General features: G+C 41.2%; 1 non-coding gene and 1 pseudogene across 1 annotated transcript; one reads left to right on the top strand and one right to left on the bottom strand.

Moving 5' to 3' along the window:
• Positions 1-461: 461 nt before the first annotated feature.
• LOC131244022 (serine carboxypeptidase 1-like) lies at positions 462-9426 on the bottom strand (annotated as a pseudogene).
• A 6868-nt stretch (positions 9427-16294) lies between these two features.
• Positions 16295-16401, top strand: LOC131244794 (small nucleolar RNA R71). Its single transcript, XR_009170569.1, has one exon. It is a non-coding gene; the product is annotated as a small nucleolar RNA R71 (small nucleolar RNA).
• Positions 16402-23984: the final 7583 nt, after the last annotated feature.

The following is a 23984-nucleotide window of genomic DNA, read 5'->3' as shown; positions in this document are numbered from 1 at the left end:
ATGTGAGGAGTCCAAAGAAGCTCCGTTGATTCAGAATAGTTATCCTTGAGGAAGATAGTGATCGATCTCATCACATTCATCCCTGTGTCACTCATTCATCACAGCGGACCACAAATCTATGAAGAAAGCAATGGCTATTAAATATGATCAATGGTGTATATTTAACTTATACTGTGTGGCCTACCCAATACTGGACCACCTTGATTCTGAGCTGGGTGGTATTGCGTCGGCGATGAATATATGTAGAGGTGGGCCAATAATTTCACCATCCACTGGTAATAGGTTATCATTCAATCTATGTGAAACAAGATTTCTTTTATTATTATTTCATTCCTTTCCAGGCAACAAAATGGGGTGATGATGTTTCATATGAAATGTGAAAGGAACATTGCATGATGAGTTGTATGACCCAATTCATTATCAAAATCATAGCCCTAGATTTGGTCCGGCATCAATCATCCCTAGTTTCTAGGTGGAAGCTTCCCTTGTAGAAAGGATGAGAATATAGTCAGTGCCCTTGCTGGCTGATAACTTGGAAAAATGGCCAGAACCCCTTATGGTCACGAACGTCAACCGCTGATATTCGACGACGTACCCGCCAACCTTCACAGATCACGAAATGATTGTCAGCACACAATTATCAAGCCGTGTAATTAATGGCACGTTTGGATGCTCAATTGTATTGAATTGCGATAAATAAAGAGTGAATTGCCAAACTGAGCATGGCACCATTCTAATTCATAGTGATGATGGAACCCCAAGTTGCAATTCTATGCATTTCAAGTTGGGTTCCAAACAATCTTAAAGGTTTTCGTGGCAGAAATGAGGCCTAGTGCCACATTGGTCATTTGCCCTTTATCAGCTTGAGTTATTGCAATTCATTTCGATTGAGCATCCAAACACAACCAAAACTATCACCGAAGACGTGAGATGTCCTTACCTCCTCTTGGGTGTACCAAGGATACCAAGGAGTCTGTACCGATGTATTGAGATTGTTTATTGCGTAGCGAGTGGATGTCACTGGTACAATTCCATCAATGTCTCCACTGCACCATACCTTCAATGATTTAAGATGGATAAACACATAATGACTATCTTAGGGAGTGTTTGGTTGTACCCAATATAATGAAATTTCATGAATATTTTGTGATCAGACTAATTTTGTTCAAATTTTCTTGAAATTTGGTGCAACCAAACACACCCTTAACTAGCATGTTCAAAGGATAAGCAATGTGGATAGTTTTGTGATTTGTTAAAACAACATGCCTGTAAATCCACACTCTTAAATCACTGGCCATAAGCTCTTGAATGGTCGGCATTAGCGTAGTTTGCCGGTCTATCCACATATCAATAACGGAGCTGTTTTTCATCCAGAGTAGAAACCAGAGGTAATCTAAATTAGCACATAAGGATCTGAATATTAACAGAAATGACACTGGGGTTAAATAAAAAACAGAAAATGGTGATACCTGGAGACTGTCCATGGATATGGAAGCCCGGTGACATTTGCGTGGAGAGATTTCTGCACTTCAGGGAGATTCAGATAAGCTCCAATGTATTCTCTTGAGCAAGGATCGAACTCCACATCCTGGTTTTGACTTACGATCAATGGTGGAAATGGATGAAGAATAAACGGAAGGACATTCTTAGTTTTTCTTACCAAATTGCAATAACATGACCGGCTCAGAACTCGTGAAGAGGAAATAGCACTGGAAATCTTGTGTTTTTTTTTTTTTTTTCTCGAAAGATTAGCACTTGAAATATTGTTACGTTTCATTCAAATCCAATCTAAATGTAAGATAATTTCCATTCGTGCCAGATCCTTAACACAAATGCTAATGAAGGGAATTATGATATTTGACCTACTTGGATGTTTGATTGGATTGAATTGCACTCTCCATTTCAAGTTGACTTGAAATGTGTGGAATTGTAATTAGAAGCTTCTATGTTGTTCATGTCTCAAATATGTAAACAAAAAGGTCTCTCGAAGCCATTGACAAATCACTCGATGCCATTGGAAAATTTTGGAAAATTCATGTTTTAACATTTTGGTGTTTTCTCGATGCCATCGAAGTCCCATCGAAGGTGATATCAAGTGTGCGCGTAGAATTGTGTGAGTGTGAGATTTGTTTCATATTCTGATTGTAATACGATTCTATACTATATATTAGGTGTAATGGGGATTTAGAAAGTAAGAGAGGTTTTTTAGGTTTTCTAAATTCATTCCCAAGGGTTTTAAGGGCAAAGCTTGGGCTTGAGGAGTAGATTCAAAGCATGTTCAAATCAGTAGTCTTTATTTCTTGTAATTTTCTGCTTTCATAGTGCACTATTGTTGCTTCGTACTATAGTTTTTTCCCACAATGAATTTTTCACATAAAATTCAATTTGTTTGTGTTTGAACTTGGTTGTGTGATTAAAGTACTTTGCTTTATTCATCTCAATGTGCTTCTGCAGTTTCCCAACATTTGTCCCCACTACATATCATAATTAGTTTAATGGATTGTTATTCAGTTCAGCCGAGCATCCAAACAGAGCCTAGTATTGGATTTCAATTCAATGGTGCATCCAAACTAAAGCCTAAAGAAGGACACTTACAGGGGCGGGGCTTGAGGAGTTAGTGCAAAAGGGAGCATAGATGTTGTAGATGTAAATGTCCCCGAAAGCTGCCCAGAGTTGTCTGATAGCCTTACGGCATGCTTCCGTCCTATTCACCTCCGGAGAAAATTTGCAGTTTTGGGTAATTCCATCATGGATTTCATCGGAAGTGAGAGCGTGCGTCCAGAAAAAATCGAACAATCCCTTCACGTTAGTTTCATCGTCGATCCATCCGTTGCCAATCTAAAAGCATCATAGATTATTCCTGTTATGGTTCCAAGCGTATATAAGGTATTTACATGCATGCATGTCCATATACATATGAACTTATGTATATACACTCCACATACATTAATTATTCATGTGTACACATTCAAAACATGTTTTGTGTAGCATTTGATCTTTCAACGATAAGTCGATTCAGTTAGGAAGACCGACATGTTTTGAATGTGTACACATGAATAATTAATGTATGTGACCATATATTTCAGGCTGGTTATTGTATTGCAGGGGGCTTGGATGCGCCAATCTGGCCATTCACCCTAGATGGGGAATTCTCTATTAGGTCTACCTGGGCATTGAGTAGAATCCCGAGTTCAAGTCGGAGTTGGTCCCGATGGGTTTGGCATACTAAACTTCCGCCCAAAGTATCATTTCTTGTCTAGAAAGTTTTACAAAAAGCGGTCTCGGTCGATTGTGCGGTGCAATCTCGCGGAGTTCAGCTGGCTTCCAGATGCGTCTGTTGCGCTCTTCTAGACTCTCAAGCTCCCCATTCATATGCATAGGAATCGGCTCTCCACTTGTTTATTTCTAGTAATTTAGCACAGCGGGTGTGGAGTGATATCGGTAGGGATTTTCAGATTTCTGTCATGGTGGTTATGTCGATTGAAGCCCAGCTACATCAGTGGTGGGCGGTGGTCTCGTCGAAGCCAAGGAAACGGTAGTTCAAATGCTCGCACCTTGTATGATAATTTGGGAGATTTGGAAAGCTCAAAATGCAGCAATTTTTGATACGGCGGTGGTGTCCTCGACTTCAGTTACTGCTAAAATCAGGAGGTGGCTGGCTCATATTACTGGCCCAACGGTGGATGTTCGGAACGCTGCCTTGGGACAGCAATATCGGCAGCAGTCTCCTCATTCTCATTCCATTATAGGTTTTGGTGGTTGAGCCTTGGTTGTTAAGTGGGAGAGGCCTCCGCTGGTTGGATTAAAATAAATGTTGATGGTTCAGCTTGAGAAAATTCGGGCAGATCTGGTGGGGGTGGAATTGGTCGAGGTGAGAAGGATGATTTCATTTTTGCTTTTTCTGTTGGTTATGGTTTTGGAACGACCATTGTTGCTGAGTTACGTGAGGTTCACGATGGTTTATCCCATGCTCTCCATAGGGGCATGTCTCAAATCATCATCGAATCAGACTCTAGGCAGGTGATAGATATGCTCAATGGAGTGACTAAGCCTGGATGGAAATGGAAAGCTTGGATCCTAAGGATTAACCATCTGAGAATGCGGGGTTGTATTAAGTTTGCGCATATTTTGAGGGAAGGAAACTCTTCAGCAGACTACATGGCCCGGCAAGGAAGCGGCTCGCAATCCTATTCTTGGATCGGTACTTTTTCTGAACTTCCCCACCAGGTCAGAGGTTCTATCTTTCTTGATAGGGTTGGTCTTGGTTTGATTAAGTCGTTGTGAAGGTTTTGTTTCGTTGTGCAGTTTTTGTTTCTTTCATGATAGGCCCCTTTTTAGTCCTGAAGTGCCTGAATGTATAGGAGCTTTGTTAAGGAAATGGTTACAGATTCTCCAAAAAAAAAAAAAAAAGAAGAAGTTAGGAAGACTGACGAGACCATGCAAACACTTGCACAAAAGCATGGAAACCCGGTTCTTATAATCAAAATCATGGATGGTGATGATCAGTTACCGCGATTCCACGTAGGTTGATGACCGTTTGATTGGTGACCTTGTTGTATCCAGGGATGGTTTGGCCGAGTTGAGGAATGTAGTGGCCTGCATAGCTCTCTCCTGTAATGAAGAAATCTCTGGTCTTGTATTGAGGAAATCTTTCCAGCCAGTTCACTAGGAATGTGTATGAATCTTCAGCTGTTCTCTTATTCCCGCTTAAATCGTAGTCAGTTGTAGTATTCGAGTAAGAAAATCCCACACCCGCTGGTGATTCAAGGAAGAGGATATTCGCCTCTGCCGGAAAATACAGCTTCAATCAATGGCTTAATTTTCTTTAGTGTCCGAGAAAGGCTTGGAATGAAATATGAAGCCTGTGGTCTACACCTCAGGCCTAAATTTTAAGCATGTTTATTAATTAGGTCAGGATTGGGATGTGTCCAAGAGCCCGTTGGCCGGGCCTGTCCCAGCCTATTTAGGGTTCAAGGGCATTTTTGTCATGTATCACACATGGCGGCACACACTCAATTAACAGTAGAGCTGGGCATGGGACGACTCGACTTAGCAAACTCAACTCGCCCAACTCATTTAGATCCGACTCGATCCGAACCAAGTAGGTGAGTTGATCCGAATTGACTTAACTTCATCCAATCCGAACTCAAACTGAGTCGAGTTCGAGTCACCCAGTAACTTGACTCGACTTGACCCTAAATCCAACTCAGTATTGATTCAACTCAATCTGAAACTCGACACACACACACACACACACACACACACACACACACACACACATATATGGCGTTTCAGATTTGAGATGCCATGGAGTCGATGAAGAGGTTGCAATTTTGGCAAGTGAATCTAATTTTGATTTGTGATTTCAGCCCGTGGATACCCACTACACCTAACCCAAGTTGGTGCCAACTCGACCTGACTTGGTAGTTGTGACCGGGTTGGACTCAGTCCAGATTAGTCCAGGCCAGACCTGAACTCGGATCGGATCAGGCATGCTAGACTCGGTACCGAGTCGGGTCGAGTTCGGGTCAGGCCTATTTCAAAACCAGATTGAGTTGGGTCAGCCCTAACTCAGTCTAATTCGACTTGAGGGGCAGCTCTAATGAACAGTCCAGTTCTTGCAAAGTGGGGGACCGCACTCAGGCTCAAGTTGTGTATAATTATTATGGGCGGAGAGTGGCCATTTTCTCTAGGCCATCACGGGCCATGTATAATTATTACGGCTGGGATCAAGCCAATTCTTTTCACCCATCATGGGCCTGCAGTGGTGATCAATTCTAGGGCTTTTACCCTGCAGGACGAATCCAGCATGAGCTGGGCCGGTTGGTAGCCCTTGTTTTCTTCTAGTAAGATGTTTTATTAATGATTAGGATAAGATCGATGGATTGTGATCGTAAGAAATCCTAGTGAGTATGGGCCCACTAAACGTCTGAATGGTGACAAGGATAATTGTTTGATTTGGGGGGCTAGCATTTGGATGGGCATTGGTTTGGTAGGGACAGTCTTCATGTTAGGTATCCCTTCTCACTGATCGGACGGTTAACATAGTCTAATTACTTTTTTCTTCTTCTTCTTCTTTTTTTCTTTTTTTTCTTTTTTTTTTTTAACTTTCCTGTAACCCATCCACATGATGTCCCACCAGATTGACAGTCCTGATTACTGTGTAGAGGAGTCGTTTTAACAATATGATCTTGTCCCAGCATTTTAACTAGAAAGAGGTCCAAGATTTGTGATTAGTATCTCCCAATCTGGAAGAATTTTGGAGCATGGTCAATCTGCGGTGGGACCAACAGAGAGCGAGCCCTTGTTTACCATTTCTCCCTACCTTGTTATAATTTATTTTTTTTTTAAAGGGAAATTGCCCATACTTGCCTCGAAGTTTCGGCAAATTACCTCGAATGCTACGACACTCCATATATTCATTAAAGGGCCTTCTGACAACTTTTGGAGATTGTTTCGGATGAAAATGCCCCTGACCTTCGTTCAGTAGTTTCACGGTTTTCAAGGGACTAAAAAGTTACATTGTATTTAATGCTAATAAAGTGATGTGTACGGAACCCTTTTCGCGCGTGGGCAAGGACTAAACCTTGTGGGGGCCATATTGATGTATGTGTATAATCCATGCCGTCCATCCTTTTTATCGTGTCATTTTAGGGCTAGGGCCCAAATATTAGCCTGATCCAGAGCTTGTGTGGGTCACATAATAGAAAATAATGGTGAAAATGGAACCCGCTGTTGAAACTTTTCAGGCTCACCGTGATGTTTGTTAAAAGTAGACATTGTCCAAGTCAGGACTTTTTAGTCCCACGCCGAGCTAACTGACAAAGTGGACGGAACGGATCTCCCCATTATTAGCCTCAGGCCATTGTACCAATGGCTATCCTTTCCTTTGGTAGTAAAGGAAGTGAACATGTAACAACCCCGACTTGAGACAACTACAACCCATGACAACCATGACCCATATAACATGATAACTACGACCCTTACTACATTACAATCACAACCCTTACCACATTACAACCATGACCTAAGTATGGGTCGTGGTTGTCATGTTATATGGGTCGTGGTTTTTATGAGGAATGGGTCGTGGTTGTCATGAGGTAAGAGTGTAGTTGTCATGCTATGCGGGTTGTAGTCTTCATTTTATAAGCCTTGGCAAGGACCAACTAGTGGGGCCTAAATTGATATATGTGAATAATCTATGCCACCCATCCTTTTTGTCGTGTCAACCATGACCCTTACCTCATGACAACCACAACCCATTTAACATAACAATCATGACCCATATATAATGACAACCACGACCCATATCACATGAGAACCACGACCCCATATTACATGACAACTACGATCCATGACAACCACGACACATGGGATTTCCCATTGATGACTAGGGGCATACCATTTCTATCATTGAGCTACAGAGTTGATTGGGTAGTGTATCACAGGATATCTCTGGCTCTCATGTTATAAAGGTCGTGGTTATTGTGTTATATGGGTCATGGTTCTTATGTTAAATGGGTCGTGGTTCTCATTTCTTGCTCTCAAATTGCATGACAACCACGACTCATACCTCATGATAACCATGACCCATATAACATGACAACCACGACCCATAACTCATGACAACCATGACCCATATAATATAACAATCATGACTCATATAACATGAGAACCACGACTCACACAACATGACAACTACGACCCACCACCATGTATGTGTTTCATCCATGCTGCCCATCCTTCTTGCCATGTCATTTTAGGACTAGGGCCCAAATATCAGCTCGATCCAGTGCTCGTGTGGCACACATAATAAAAAATAATGGTGACTGTTGAAAATTTTTAGGATCACTGGGATGTTTGTTAAAAGTGGACATTGCCCAAGTTAGGACTTTTTGGGCCCACACCGAGTTGGCCGACAAGGTGGATGGATTGGATCACCCCATTGTGGGCCTTAAGCTATGATACCAATAGTTTGATAGAAAAGAAATTGAACACGTTGAAAACCACAATCCATACAATATGACAACCACGTCCCATATAACATAGCAACTACGACCCATGCAAACCACGACCTAAATGGGCCGTGTTCACTCCCCAAGTGTAGGGTTGTGATGTAGTAATAAACTCGGTAAGACCAAGGTAGAATCCACAATGACTGAAACTTGTACGTGATCTGGAACTAACTAGATCTAGAACTAGCAAAAGATGTAATCTCAATCAAATAGAATTTAATGAATAATTGTGGAATAATTATCGAAAACTTAAGGAATTCAGATGAAGGAAACTAGGGATTCAGAGGATCCACTTGTAGAGATCAGGGAGATCTTATACCTGTATCAAGAATTATTGAATTTAAACTGAACTTACTTGATCTGGTTTTCAAGAGATGAAAGGTATATGAATTAGAATGGATTCCATCACCAACCATGCCCAGGAGACAAAGTAAACAACAGAATTAAACTAATTACCAACCAACCAACAATTTATGACGATCAGGAAGGGTACTGTCATCCCACCATGCCCATGGAACAATGATGAACAACAGGACTTCCTGACTTCATAACATAAAAAAGGAAAAAGAAATACTCAAAGCCATTACAAACCCATTGTAATTTCAGTCACAACAGACCATTAAAGACTAAGAAAAATATTCCTAAAATCATATTCAGTTTATGAATTTTAAACTACAGGCACAACATATAATCTCCCATCTCGCTACAGGCTTCACCTCTTAGCCCTAGCTAAGAGGTTTAGCCACACATGAATGGGCTGAACAAAGCAAATGAAAATAGAAATAAAAAGAGAAAGAAAAGAATAAGAAGGAAAGGAAAAACCAGCTTCACATTTCAGCCACCCCGTTCTCCTCTGCCTCCTCCCCCCTCCTCACGTTCTCTCTCCCTCTGTTTTATAGCTGCCAAGGGCAGTAGAGAGGTCGGTCTGCAAGCCTCCTTTCCGCAGCTGGAGTCGGTGCGAAAATCTTACGCAGCTGCAACATCCGCCGCATCTACAGCAAGAAAAACAGCTCAACAGATTGTGTCTGGAGAGGCTTTTTGGCTCCAAGTGCAGGATCTGAGCCATTCGGGCTCCTTGGCTCTGGTCAGTCCGACTTTGGGATGATTTTGGATGGTCCGGATCGTCGGACCGATCCTCTCTGTTGATACAAAACAGCCCGCAGCGTTCGGGTTTCGACCGCGCTATAAACAGGGCCTGCGCGTTTCGTGCGCTGATGATAGGTGAAGCCCATATTTAGAATTTCCAGCGAAATCCACACTGTCTATCAGTTTCTCCTCGAAAATCCGGTCAGATATGATTGGTTTTGGAATTTCGTTGACGCGACCCACCTGCTTGATCTTGCGACGAGGATTCTACTGTCCAGCATATTTGCAACGTCTCTTTGGCATTCTTCAGACCGAGAACTACCATATCTCGATCAGAACATTTGTATGATTCGAATGGACGGCTCGGATTGAGCTAATGGGTCCATATGGTGGCCCACTGAGATCGTCCGCAACTCCCTGTTGCGAACAGAGAGACGGAGTTCCGTTTTTTTTTGAAATAAGTCGGTCAAAGCTGACTTTGACCCTTCGGTTGGTCCGGTGCACAGCGCGTGTACACTCGCTGTGTACAGCCGCCACGTGAAGTGGGGTCTGCCTTGATGTTTGCGGGAAATCGGATCCGTTCGTCCCTTTTCTCATCTCATTTAATGGATAAGGCCCACGTTTGAAGCATATATGAATATCAGGTGGGCCTCAGATCAGTAATTTATGGGCTGATCTGACCATTGGACCACTTCCATAAGGATCTAACTACTGAAATTTGACGTGTACAGTTTATTTAGGGTCTTCAGGCCATATATGAGGTTTCGAACCAATCGGATGGCGAGAACCCTGTGATCTTGCATTTTGTGCCAGTTTCGGACTTCTTTAATGTGAACGGCTTTATTTCCTCGATTTTCGCGGATCCCTGGCGTATAATTCCGTCGATCTTGGTCCTCTGAGGTCCATATCTTGCCTTGGTGATTCTGGAGCGTCAGATCCATGTATTTAGCACCCTTTTTCAATCCAAGCTTGTAAATACACCTTGCATCACAAACACGATTAAATTAAGCCGTTAAACAGTATCATGTTTGAAAATCCAGGCAATAATAGAGTCTGATATGCAATATTTGACCCACAACACAACCCCCAACCAGCATCTTGCTAGTCCCGAGCAAGGTATGCGAAAAATAAATTGAGAATTACAGGACAATTTCTACAAACTCAAGAAATTTATGAAAAACAATTCAGATACTCGAATTCTAAGATTCATGAATGTTGGCATTACTTTCTCCTGAAATCAAGCTCACAGTAAACTTCATAATCAAGCTCAAATATTAATCCATTAATTAGAACGATTCTAAATATTGAGTTCCATGGGTGTATCGCGTAATCTCGGCTTATCATTAAGGTTCACTTCTTAATTTCATGATATTATCGGCAAACACTAAGATAATTCATAATAACTCAAACTTTCCTCACGGATCATCTTTTCATTAATCGACCTTTGATATATATATATATATATATATATATATATATATATATATATATATATATATATATATATATATATATATATGTATATATTATTTTTTTCATTAAAATACCGCCAAGGGGAGGAATCAAATCTTCATTTATAGGGAGCAAACCTATGATGAAGACCATTGCCCACCCCTTTCTGCCGGCTACTTTGGGAAATTGAACCTTCACCTATAGGGAGCAAACCTATGGTGAAGATTATTCACCTAATCCGCGGTTCCTTTCATGCTTAGTGAGTACCAAGTAAATCCTTCATTATCAAAAAAGCGAGATGTGACATGTGAGATCATAACTCAATCAATGTTTACAACTTCTAATTCTGGATTAACAATTCAAACTTAATTATGCAATCCAACAGATACTGAATCTAAGTGTCTTAAATTTTCAACATCATGTATCTTGAATATTCCAAGTGCCCTAGATGGTTGTCAAAATCCCTTCGAATTTATAAGAAAGTCCAGAAAAATTAAAAAATTTCACAATTTTTGTTCAAGACCAAGAAAATGCTGATTAGGTCACCTAATCTCCCACCCCCACCCTAAAATCTACATTGTCCTCAATGTAATAGATATGAGCATGCATTGCACTTGGGACAAGGAAAAGTAAATATGAAGTAATGGGAAGATAGTACCTGGATGATGAATCGAGAGACACTTTCCAAGAGATCGCAGCATGGGCGTCGGTCAGCATGAGAGAGAAGGCAACACAAAAATAACAAAAAAAATCCTACCTATACCACTTTCGTAAGTGCTCTCGGTTGCATTTAGCGTATGCAACAAACCTTTAAACCCTTAGGTTGCCCCTAGTAGACGAGTTGTAGTCTCGTGAGGGTTTGCAGTAATGTTACCCACAAACATTGAACTAACTAACGAAATGAAATGAAGAGCTAGGTTGCCTCCCAGGAGCGCTAAGTTTACCATCTTCGGCCAGACAAATAAAGCAACTACCCTAGTCCTATGAAAGCGATAAACCTACCTATACCTCCATCAGACTAAGAGATCAATCCTGGTAAACAGGAGCAGTCAGGGGCATGATCATGTCCTCTGAATCAAATTTCTCGATAAATGGTTTCAATCGATGTCCATTGACTTTAAACTCCTTGCCATTGTCGGGATCTCTTATCTCAACGGCCCCATGAGGAAAAACAGTAATAACAATGTAAGGGCCGGTCCAACGAGATCAAAGCTTACCCGGAAAGAGATGTAATCGAGAATTGTACAAAAGGACCTTCTGACCAGGCGTGAATGATTTTCACAAAATGTGTTGGTCATGAAATGCTTTCATCTTGTCCTTGTAAATTATCGAATTATCATATGCATCATTCCGGATTTCCTCAAGTTCATTCAATTGAAGTTTGCGTAGCGAGCCAGCATTGTCCAGATTGAAATTAAGATTTTTGATCGCCCAGTACGCTTTATGCTCCAGCTCCACAGGCAAGTGACAAGCTTTCCTATAGACAAGTCTAAAGGGAGACATTCCAATAGGAGTTTTAAAGGCAGTACGGTATGCCCATAAGGCATCGGTCAATCGGATTGACCAATCCTTACGATCTGGGTCAACCGTTTTCTCCAAAATGTGTTTGATCTCCCTATTGGAAATCTCAGCTTGTCCACTTGTCTGTGGATGGTATGGGGTGCTCACCCTATGAGAGATACCATATTTCTTCATTAAGCTCTCAAATGGTTTATTACAAAAGTGTGAGCCCCCATCACTAATGATGGCTCGAGGTGTTCCGAATCGAGAAAGGATGTTTTCTTTTAGGAATTTAATGACCGTGCGATGGTCATTAGTTCGACACGGAATTGCTTCGACCCATTTAGTGACATAATCCACGGCGAGCAAAATGTACAGATTTCCAAACGATTGGGGGAATGGTCCCATGAAATTGATGCCCCAGCAATCAAATGCTTCAATGATAAGGATGGGATTTAAAGGCATCATATTTCGACGAGACAATGCTCCCAATTTCTGACAACGCTCACAAGCTTTGCAAAACTCATGAGTGTCCCTAAACATAGTGGGCCAGTAAAAGCCACACTGCAGAATCTTGGCCGTGGTCTTTTTAGCAGAAAAGTGACCACCACAGGCCTGTGAATGACAGAAGGAGATGACGCTCTGATGCTCATCGTCTAGTACACATCTCCTTAAGATTTGGTCTGGGCAATATTTAAATAAAAAAGGATCATCCCAGAAAAAGTTGCGCAACTCAGTGAAGAATTTCTTCTTATCTTGCGCAGTCCACTGTGTCAGTATGGCACCTGTAGCAAGATAATTAGCAATATCAGCAAACCAAGGTGAATGGGAGACTCTGAACAGTTGTTCATCAGGGAACATGTCGTTGATATGGGTCGTCTCAAGGAAATCAGAGGTATGAAGGCAAGAAAGGTGATCGGCCACAATGTTTTCTACTCCCTTTTTATCTTTAATTTCCAAATCAAATTCTTGGAGTAGAAGGATCCATCGTATCAGGCGGGGCTTAGAATCATTCTTAAAAAGAAGATACTTCAGTGCCGCATGATCTGTATAGATAATGATCTTGGATCCGATCAGGTAGGACCTAAATTTGTCCAAGGTGAACACTACAGCTAAGAGTTCCTTTTCCGTAGTCGAGTAGTTCACCTAGGTAGAATTTAAAGTTCTACTTGCGTAATGAATGACGTAGGGCCTCTTATCTTTTCTCTGGCCTAGGACCGCCCCAAGAGCATAATCAGAAGCGTCGCACATAAGCTCAAAAGGAAGGTTCCAGTCGGGTGGCTGCATGATAGGTGCAATGGTTAACGTGCCCTTAAGCTTGGTGAAAGCTTCCTGGCATTGCTCAGTCCACTCGTACGGAGCATCCTTTTGAAGAAGATTACATAAAGGACGAGAGAGGAGACTAAAGTCCTTTATGAATCGCCTGTAAAATCCTGCGTGTCCTAAGAAGGATCGCACGTCTCTGATGTTCTTGGGTGGAGGTAGGTTAGAGATAAGATCGATTTTCGCCTTATCTACCTCAATTCCCTTGGACGAGATGATATGCCCAAGGACAATTCCCTTCTGAACCATGAAATGGCACTTCTCCCAATTAAGTACCAAGTTCTTTTCTTCACATCTTTTCAGCACACATTTAAGACTTTCCAAGCACTTACTGAAAGATGGACCGTAAACAGAGAAATCGTCCATGAAGATCTCTAGATATTGCCCCACCATATCAGAAAAGATACTAAGCATACATCGCTGAAAGGTGGCAAAGGCATTACATAGCCCGAATGGCATCCTTCGTTAGGCAAAGGTGTCGTAGGGACATGTAAATGTGGTCTTTTCCTGGTCTTCAGGGGCTATCTCTATCTGGTTGTAGCCCGGATACCCGTCAAGGAAACTGTAATAGGAATGACCAGCTAACCTTTCCAGGATCTGATCAATGAATGGTAAAAGAAAGTGGTCTTTCCTCGTGATGGTATTCAACTTCCTGTAGTCAATGCACATTCTCCAACTAGTAGTGACTCTAGTTGGCACGAGTTCATTATTAGCATTGGCTACGATGGTGATTCCGAACTTCTTAGGGACCACTTGAGTTGGACTCACCCATTGACTATCAGATATAGGGTATATGATACCCACGTCCAATAGTTTAAGAACCTCGGCCTTAACCACTTCCTTCATGTTTGGATTTAGTCTACGTTGTGGTTGCTGAGCGGTTTTTACATTATCCTCAAAATATATGCAGTGAGTACAAATCGAGGGATCGATTCCCTTGAGGTCCGCTATCGTCCATCCCAGGGCTCCTTTATGCTCAATGAGAGTAGATATGAGCATACTCTCATGTTCTTTCTCCAGGTGGGCAGAGATCACCACCGGATATGTCTCATCTTGACCTAAATTGGCATATTTCAAATCAGAGGGCAAAGGTTTTAGGTCAAGCTTCGGCGGCTTTAGGTTAGACGGTAGAGGCACTACATCGGTTTGTGGCAATTCTTCAAATTGTGGCCTCCACCGGTTAACTTCAAGTACCGGTGCAGTATCAAGCAAGGCGCACGTCTCCCTAATCATGTCATCATCAAAATCATGGGAGTGGGCCAAGCACGTCTCTAGAGAGTCAGAGGATAAGGTTAGAGGTGTCGTATCTTCCACTAAAGAGTCAATCATGTTAATTTCGTAGAAATCGTCATCCTCCTCTAAGTTTCTGCCGTTATTGAAAAAGATGTTTGACTCCAATATCATATTCCCAAAAGACATAGTCATGACACTATTCCTGCAATTGATAATTGCATTTGAAGTGGCAAGGAATGGGCGGCCAAGAATGACGGGGATCTGAGTGCTTATGTTATTGATGGGTTCGGTGTCTAGGATGATAAAATCTACAGGGTAGTAAAATCTATCAACTTGGACCAACACATCCTCGATTATCCCTCTTGGTACACGAATAGAGTGATCAGCAAGTTGTAGTGTGGTTAGGGTGGGTTTTAATTCACCCAAACCTAACTGTTTGTATACCGAGTAGGGAATCAGATTGACGCTCGCTCCTAAGTCAAGAAGTGCATGATCAATTCGATGGTTCCCGATTACACATGAAATGGTTAGGCTACCAGGATCTTTGAATTTCTGTGGCAAGTCTTGCTTTAGGATAGCACTCACTTTCTCAGTCAAGAAAATTTTCTTTTGAATACTTTGCCATCTTTTGGTCGTGCATAAGTCTTTCAGAAATTTGGCATAAGAAGGAATCTGTTTCACGACATCAAGTAGAGGAATGTTGACTTTCACTTGTTTCAACACCTCTAGAATATCCTGAGAGTTAGAGAAAGGTTTTGGTGAAACCAGCCGTCAGGGGAATGGAGCAACCGGCTTCTCTAGAAGTTTCGGTTCTAATTTTTGTGGGGCATCCCTAGATCCATCATTGTTGTCCTCTTCTGGTTCTTGAGGCTTTTCGGGCCTAATCGGAAGAGTTTTATCAATGATCTTTCCACTTCTAAGAGTGGTGATGGATTTAGCGTGCCCCATCTGATTTGAAGAGCTGGGATCATTAATCTCGTACTGCGGTTTAGGATTGGGGAGAGGTTGTGTAGGAAGCATCCCCTTTTCTATAACCGTCATACGAAAATCTTTCTTTTGCATAAAATCCGTAAATTCCCTGCATTGCCTGAGCCAGCTCTTGTATGGAATTTTGAACCGGTTCCTATTGAGGTTTCACTTGATTTGGATTTTGATTGAAGAAACCTTGAGGGGTAGCCGTTTGTCCATTCCTCCAACTAAAGTTTGGATGATTTTTCCAACCAGGATTATATGTATTGGAGTTAGGTCCAGTAAAAGGTCTTTGATAGTTGTTTACGGCATTAGCTTGTTCATTCAACACTCCTCGAAAGGCGGGTATTGTAGGACAATTTTCAGTTGTATGAATGTTGCAATCACAGATACCGCAAACAATTTCATTAACCTTATCCTTCTTTCCTTCCATGGCCTCAACTTTCCTTATGAGCGTAGTCACTTTACACTTGAGATCATTATCTTCTTTCAAGAGATATAATCCACCTTTCTCCTTTAATTGAGTCAGCCTAGACGTGGTGTTTGATTTTGGGTAATAGTCCCAAGATTGTGTTTTTTCAGCCAGACTGTCGAGGTAGTCTCATACCTCGTTGACATCTTTATAAATGAACTCTCCATTACACATTGTCTCGACCATTTGGCGCATGGAAGATGTCAATCCATCGTAGAAAAAATTTGTAATGCGCCACGTTTCAAATCCGTGTTGTGGGCATGAACTGACCAAATCTTTGAACCTTTCCCAACATTGGAAGAATATTTCATCTTCCTTTTAGGCAAAGTTCATGATTGGTTTTCTGAGGGTAATCGTTTTATGATGTGGGAAGAATTTTTTTATGAATTCCCTCTGCATGTCGTTCCACGTGCCAATGAATCTAGGACGCAGTGAATGTAACCACATCTTAGCTTTCTCTTTTAAGGAAAAAGGAAAGAGTTTCAGCCTAATTGTATCCTCAGATACATTAGGAAAACATAATGTAGCTATAATTTCATCGAACTCTTTCAAATGTAAATATGGACTCTCTGATTCAAGTCCATGGAATTTGGAAAGGAGTTGGATAACTCCTGGCTTGATGTCCATTTGTCCTGTATTTTCAGGGAAAATCATGCATGAGGGCATACTCACTCCCGCCGGTTGTAGATAATCTCGTAAAGTACGAGGCGGGGGTGCCTGATGTACCTCGTTCTCATCTTGGGTATCCTCCACCCTGGGTGAAAGTAGAGGAGGTTGGTCTTCAGCCATAACTTCAATTAACTCAGGGGATTTCGAGCGGTGTCTAGTCCTGCAATGGATAGTCAACCCCTCAACCAATCCTCCTTCAGTCAAGAGACGTCGAGTGTCGTCACGGGCCCACTTAGGCATGAAACACTCGCAGCCCTCAATTTAAATTTGAAACCTAATCCTAAGAAAGAAAATCTAAAAAGAAAGAGAGGGTTGGAAAGGAGTTACCGAATTGGAGGCCCTAAGTTGAAGACCTGCAAAATAAAACAAAATAAGTTAGATTCTAAAAAGAGAAGAACAATCCTTTAAAAGAAAGATAGTAGTAAACTGATTTCTTAAAAGAAAGAATTCCTAAAAGAAAGTGGAAATTTCTAAAATAAATTAGGAAAGACCTAAACTAGAAAGTAAATTATTAAAAGAGAACTGAAAAATAGAAAGTAGGGAAGGAGCTTACCGAATTAGAAATTTCTATCTTAAAGGCCTACAAAATAGGAAGGTTGGTTTCTAAACAAAAATTCTAAAAATAATTTGGAAACAAAATTAGATTCTAAAAGAGTTAAAATTAGAAAGTTACTAAAGAAATAAAAATAGAAAGTTAATTCTTAAAAAGGGAAATAACTAACCTAGTTTCTAAAAACAAAAGAAGAAAATTTTTAAAAATAAACTATTTCCTACAAATAAGAGAATACTAGAATTAGAAGATTTCTAAAATTTAAACCCTAATTTTAAAGTAGAAAAAGTAGAGAAATTAGAAAGGAATTACCAATTTAGGAACTTATGTCAGGATCCTACAAAATATGGAAACAAGTTAGTTCTAGAAATCAATTAAAAACCTAAAACTAAAGTTATTAAACTAATTCTAAACTTAATTAATTTCAGAGAATCGCAACCGTCAGTCCCCGGCAACGGCGCCAAAAACTTGTTCACTCCCCAAGTGTAGGGTTGTGATGTAGTAATAAACTCGGTAAGACCGAGGTCGAATCCACAAGGACTGAAACTTGTACGTGATCTGGAACTAACTAGATCTAGAACTAGCAAAAGATGTAATCTCAATCAAATAGAATTTAATGAATAATTGTGGAATAATTATCGAAAACTTAAGGAATTCAGAGGAAGGAAACTAGGGATTCAGAGGATCCACTTGTAGAGATCAGGGAGATCTTTTACCTGCATCAAGAATTATTGAATTTAAACTGAACTTACTTGATCTGGTTTTCAAGAGATGAAAGGTATATGAATTAGAATGGATTCCATCACCAACCATGCCCAGGAGACAAAGTAAACAACAGAATTAAACTAATTACCAACCAACCAACAATTTATGAAGATCAGGAAGGGTACTGTCATCCCACCATGCCCATGGAACAATGATGAACAACAGGACTTCCTGACTTCATAACATAAAAAAGGGAAAAGAAATACTCAAAGCCATTGCAAACCCATTGTAATTTCAGTCACAACAGACCATTAAAGACTAAGAAAAATATTCCTAAAATCACATTCAATTTCTGAATTTTAAATTACAGGCACAACATATAATCTCCCATCTCGCTACAGGCTTCACCTCTTAACCCTAGCTAAGAGGTTTAGCCACACATGAATGGGCTGAACAAAGCAAATGAAAATAGAAATAAAAAGAGAAAGAAAACAATAAGAAGGAAAGGAAAAACCAGCTTCACGTTTCAACCACCCCGTTCTTCTCTGCCTCCTCCCCCCTCCACACGTTCTCTCTCCCTCTGTTTTATAGCTGCCAAGGGCAATAGAGAGGTCGGTCTGCAAGCCTCCTTTCCGCAGCTGGAGTCGGTGCGGAAATCTTACACAGCTGCAACATCCGCCGCATCTACAGCAGGAAAAACAGCGCAACAGATTGTGTCTGGAGAGGCTTTTTGGCTCCAAATGCAAGATCTAAGCCATTCGGGCTCCTTGGCTCTGGTCAGTCCGACTTTGGGATGATTTTGGATGGTCCGGATCGTCGAACCGATCCTCTCTGTTGATACAAAATAGCACGCAGCGTTCGGGTTTCGGGCCTGCGCGTTTCGTGCGCTAATGATAGGTGAAGCCCATATTTAGAATTTCCAGTGAAATCCACACCGTCCATCAGTTTCTCCTCGAAAATCCGATCAGATATGATTGGTTTTGGAATTTCGTTGACGCGACCCACCTGCTTGATCTTGCGACGAGGATTCTGCCGTCCAGCATATTTGCAATGTCTCTTTGGCATTCTTCAGACCGAGAACTACCATATCTCGATCAGAACATTTGTATGATTCGAATGGACGGCTCGGATTGAGCTAATGGGTCCATATGGTGGCCCACTGAGATCGTCCGCAACTCCCTGTTGCGAACAGAGAGACAGAGTTCCATTTTTTTTGAAATAAGTCGGTCAAAGATGACTTTGACCCTTCAGTTGGTCCGGTGCACAGCGCGTGTACACTCGCTGTGTACAGCCGCCACGTGAAGTGGGGTCTACCTTGATGTTTGTGGGAAATCGGATCCGTTCGTCCCTTTTCTCATCTCATTTAATGGATAAGGCCCACGTTTAAAGCATATATGAATATCAGGTGGGCCTCAGATCAGTAATTCATGGGCTGATCTGACCATTGGACCACTTTCATAAGGATCCAACTACTGAAATTTGACGTGTACGGTTTATTTAGGGTCTTCAGGCCATATATGAAGTTTCGAGCCAATCGGATGGCGAGAACCCTGTGATCTTGCATTATGTGCCAGTTTTAGGCTTCTTTAATGTGAATGGCTTTATTTTCTCAATTTTTGCGGATCCCTAACGTATAATTCCTTCGATCTTGGTCCCCTGGGGTCCATCTCTTGCCTTGGTGATTCTGGAGCGTCAGATCCATGTATTTAGCACCCTTTTTCAGTCCAAGCTCGTAAATACACCTTGCATCACAAACACGATTAAATTGAGCCATTAAACAGTATCATGTTTGAAAATCCAGGCAATAATAGGGTCTGATATGCAATATTTGACCCTCAACAGGCCGTGGTTGTATGGATCGTAGTTTTCATGTTATATGGGTCTTAGTTGTCCTGTTATATGGGTCTTAGTTGTATGGATCGCAGTGGTCCTGTTATATAGGTCGCAGTTATCCTGTTGTATAAGTCGCGGTTGCAGTTGTCCTGCTATTTGGGTCGCAGTTGTCTGTTATATAGTTCGCAATTGTACGGATCGCAGTTGTCCTGTTATATGGGTCGCAGTTATCTTGTTATATGAGTCATGGTCGAGTTGTCCTGTTATTTGGGTCGCAGTTATCCTGTTATATGAGTCGCGGTCGAGTTGTCCTGTTATTTGGGTCACAGTTATCCTGTTATATAGGTCGCAGTTATATGGATCGCAGTTGTCATGTTATATGGGTCGCAGTTATCCTGTTATATGGGTCGCAGTCGCAGTTGTCCTGCTATTTGGGTCACACTTGTCCTGTTATATGGGTCGCAGTTGTATGGATCGTAGTTGTCATGCTATATAGGTTGCAGTTATCCTGTTATTTGGGTCGCAGTCGTAGTTGTCTTGTTATTTGGGTCGCAGTTGTCCTATTATATGGGTTGCGGTTGTATGGATCGTAGTTATCATGTGATATGGGTCACAGTTGTCCGATTATATGGGTCATGGTTGTCATGGGTAGTGGTTATCCAATCACCGTTGTTTTCATGTGGTGTGATCCACTTGAGATTTATATCCTTCTCATTTTTGGTATAAAACTCTAAACCAATCTGTAAAAATGGATGAACGGAATGGATGTAACACATACATCATAATGGGCCCACAGAGCACCGACCACCAGCCACGGGGCTATTAGCAGCGAGAGTAGTCAATCCGTTTCCTTCAGGATACGGATGTGGATTAGAGGAAGCGGATTGGCTGGTGTACCTCGCACCAGCTATATAGCTGCTGTATTGAAGTCAGCAAGTTATGTGTGTTTGATCACGAGGTATATGTTATATCCAAACTGAGGCTTAATATGAAAAATAAGACAGATATAACTATCAAGTGGACCACACTACAAAAAGCAATGGGGTATTGAACGTCTACCATCCAAACCCTTTTTAGGGTCACAGAAGTTTTGGATCAATATGAAATTTGTTTTTCCTCTTCATTCAGGTTTCTGTGACCTTATGAACAGATTTGATGGAAAATAAATGTTATGGTGGGCCCTACAAATTGTTTAAGGGTGAAAATCATTATCTCTGATGCTATTTGTGGTGTAGTCCAGATGATCTTTGGATATTATTCATTTTTTGGATAATGGTTTAAAATGATCTCTAAAAATATATGAATGATGTAGATATAATAAATACATCACTGTGGGGCCATGTAACTTTGATCTACTTTGAAACATTCATGGAACTCGCAGCTGGAGCGTCAGTCCTCGCATGACACATAGCTACAGGGTCTCGGATTTCCTGCGAAAGCCTTTCGTGGGAAGTTCCTACGCAAGGATTCTAGGTGGGTCCTGCTACGATGTTTGTAAGAAATCAAATCCGTCCATCCGTTTTCGACCTCATTTTAAGATATGCTACAAAAAATGAGGAGGATACAAAATTCAAGTCGACCATAGGAGATGAAACAGTGGGGAAAGGAATGCCCACCGTTGAAACCTTCCTAAGCTCCACCTTGCTGTTTATATGCCATCTAAATCGTTTATAAGGTCATTTTCACTCCGATAAAGTGAAAACACCAGAAACGTAGACCGTTACAAAACTTTTATGGCCATATAAATGTTTCAATGGTGGTCACTAAATCTTCACTATTTCCTATCGTGTGGCCCACTTGAGTTTTGGATCCTCCTCATTTTTGGTCTCACATCATAAAATGAGCTTAAAAAATGGATAGAGGGGTTGAATTTCTCACAAACATCTAAGTGGGCTCCACACAGAAACTTTGCCTGCGAAAGGCTTTGGCAGGAAATCCGCGTCCTACGTCTAGGGACGCGGATTGGATACCGGCAGGTTGAGTAGCGTGATTCGCTACTGAAGTGAGGTTGAGTAGCGTGATTTGCTACAGAAGTGGCGTCACCAAGTTATGTGGGCCACACCATGATGTATGTGTTGTATCTACACCGTCCATACATTTGTAGAGATCATTTTCGGGCATGGTCCAAATAATAAGACAGATCCAAGGTTGGGGTGGACCTCACTACAGAAAACAGTGGGCAGAATAGCACCCACCGTTGAAACCTTTGAAAGGTCCACCATTATGTTTATTTGAGATCCAACCTGTTTATATGTTAATGCAAACATGAAAGAAGGGAAAATAAGAATATTAGATTGATCCAAAACCTTCTTGGCCCTTGGAACTTTTTAATGGTGGGCGTCACTCTCCCCACTATTTTCTGTGGTGGGATCCTCTCAAGCTTTGGATCTAACTCATTCTTTGTAACAAGGCTTACTATGATCTCTCAAAATGGATGGACGGTGTAGATACAAAATATACATTATGGTGGGGCCACATCACTTGATGACGTCACTTCAGAAATCCGCTGCATGGGCTGGGATGGGATTGCAAGCGGATTGGCTGGTCTATTGACGTCAGCAAGTTCCGTGGGTCCCACGATGAATTTGTCATATCCAAATGGTCCATCTATTTTGCGAGCTCGTCGTAACAAAAAATAAGACATATCTAAAGATAAACTAGACCACATGACAGAAATGTTGGATCAAGCTTGTATTTTTTTTTTTCCTTTTATCCATGTCCTTGTGATCATATAAAAAGGTTTCTACGGTGGAAATCATTATTCCAGCTGTTTTCGTATGGTAAGGTCCACTTGATCTTTGGGTATGATTAAATTTTGGATCCAACTGCTAAAATAAGTTGGAAAAACGGATGGACAACGTGGATAGACCTCATACATTCACGGTGGTACACCAGCTAATCCGCTTCAGCTTCCCATGCGAATTAGAAGTTACTCGACTTACGTATAGTTGTAGGAGTCTTCGAGAAGTTCAAATTCCGAAAACCTCAGGAAGACTATTTTAATAAGTCACGTTATTCGACTTACGCATCCCAATATATGTAGAGATGAATGGTCTTATTGGGCCCATTGTGATGTATATATTTTATTCATGCCGTCCATTCATTTTGAAAGATCATTTTAAAGAATGAGCCAAAAAAATGAAGCATATCAAAGGCTCATGTGGACCACACCATAGAAAGTAATGAAATTGAAAATCTACTATTGAGTGGGCATGACAATCACGACCTATATCAACCACGACCCACATAACATGACAACCAAGACCCATATAACATGATAACTACGACCCGTGACAACCACGACCCGGATAACAACCACAACCCAAAAAACATGACAACCATGACCCATATAATATGACAACTACGACCCACAACCATGACCCATATAACTTGACAATTACGACCCATGACAATCACGACCTATATAAATGACAATCACAACCCATATAACTTCATAACCACGATCCATATAATATGACAACCTCGACCCTTGCTACATGACAACCGCGATCCATTCGAAGGGTCTTGGTTCACATGCACAATGGATCGTAGTTTTCATCCATAAAGGGTCATAGTTAATATTTGACCATACCCCTAAAATGACACAAGAAAAAGGATGGGCAACATAGATTATTCACATACATCAATGTGAGCCAATTTGGGTCGTGATGTGTATGGGTCGTAGTTGTCATGTTATATGGGTCGTGGTTGTCATGTTGCATGGTTCATAGTTTGCAACGTGTTCACTTCATATACAGATAGAAGTCTTCATTTTGATAGGCCAAAATCCAAACCTAAACCTATAACCTAAAACTAAACCTAAACCTTAACCTATAACCTAAACTTATAACCTATAACCTAAAACCTAAACTCAAACCTAAACCCGATCCCGAACTCGAACCCGATTTCCTAAACCTAAACCTTAACCTATTCTCAATTTCCTAAAGCTATAACCTATAACCTAAACCTAAACCTAAACCTAAACCTAAACCTATAACCTAAACTTAAACCTAAAACCTAAATGTATTCTTAAATCCCTAAGCCTAAGCCTACACCTAATCCTAATCTCAACTCCTTAACCGAAACCTAAACTTGAAAACCCAAACCTAAACCCAAACCCAAAACCGAACCTGATTTCCTAAACCTAAACCTTAACCTATTCTCAATTTCCTAAACC

This window comes from Magnolia sinica, chromosome 4 (assembly GCF_029962835.1).
Source record: "Magnolia sinica isolate HGM2019 chromosome 4, MsV1, whole genome shotgun sequence".
NCBI lineage: Eukaryota > Viridiplantae > Streptophyta > Magnoliopsida > Magnoliales > Magnoliaceae > Magnolia > Magnolia sinica.
The sequence above is the reverse complement of the archived record's forward strand: the minus strand, read 5'-3'. Positions and strand labels throughout refer to the sequence as shown.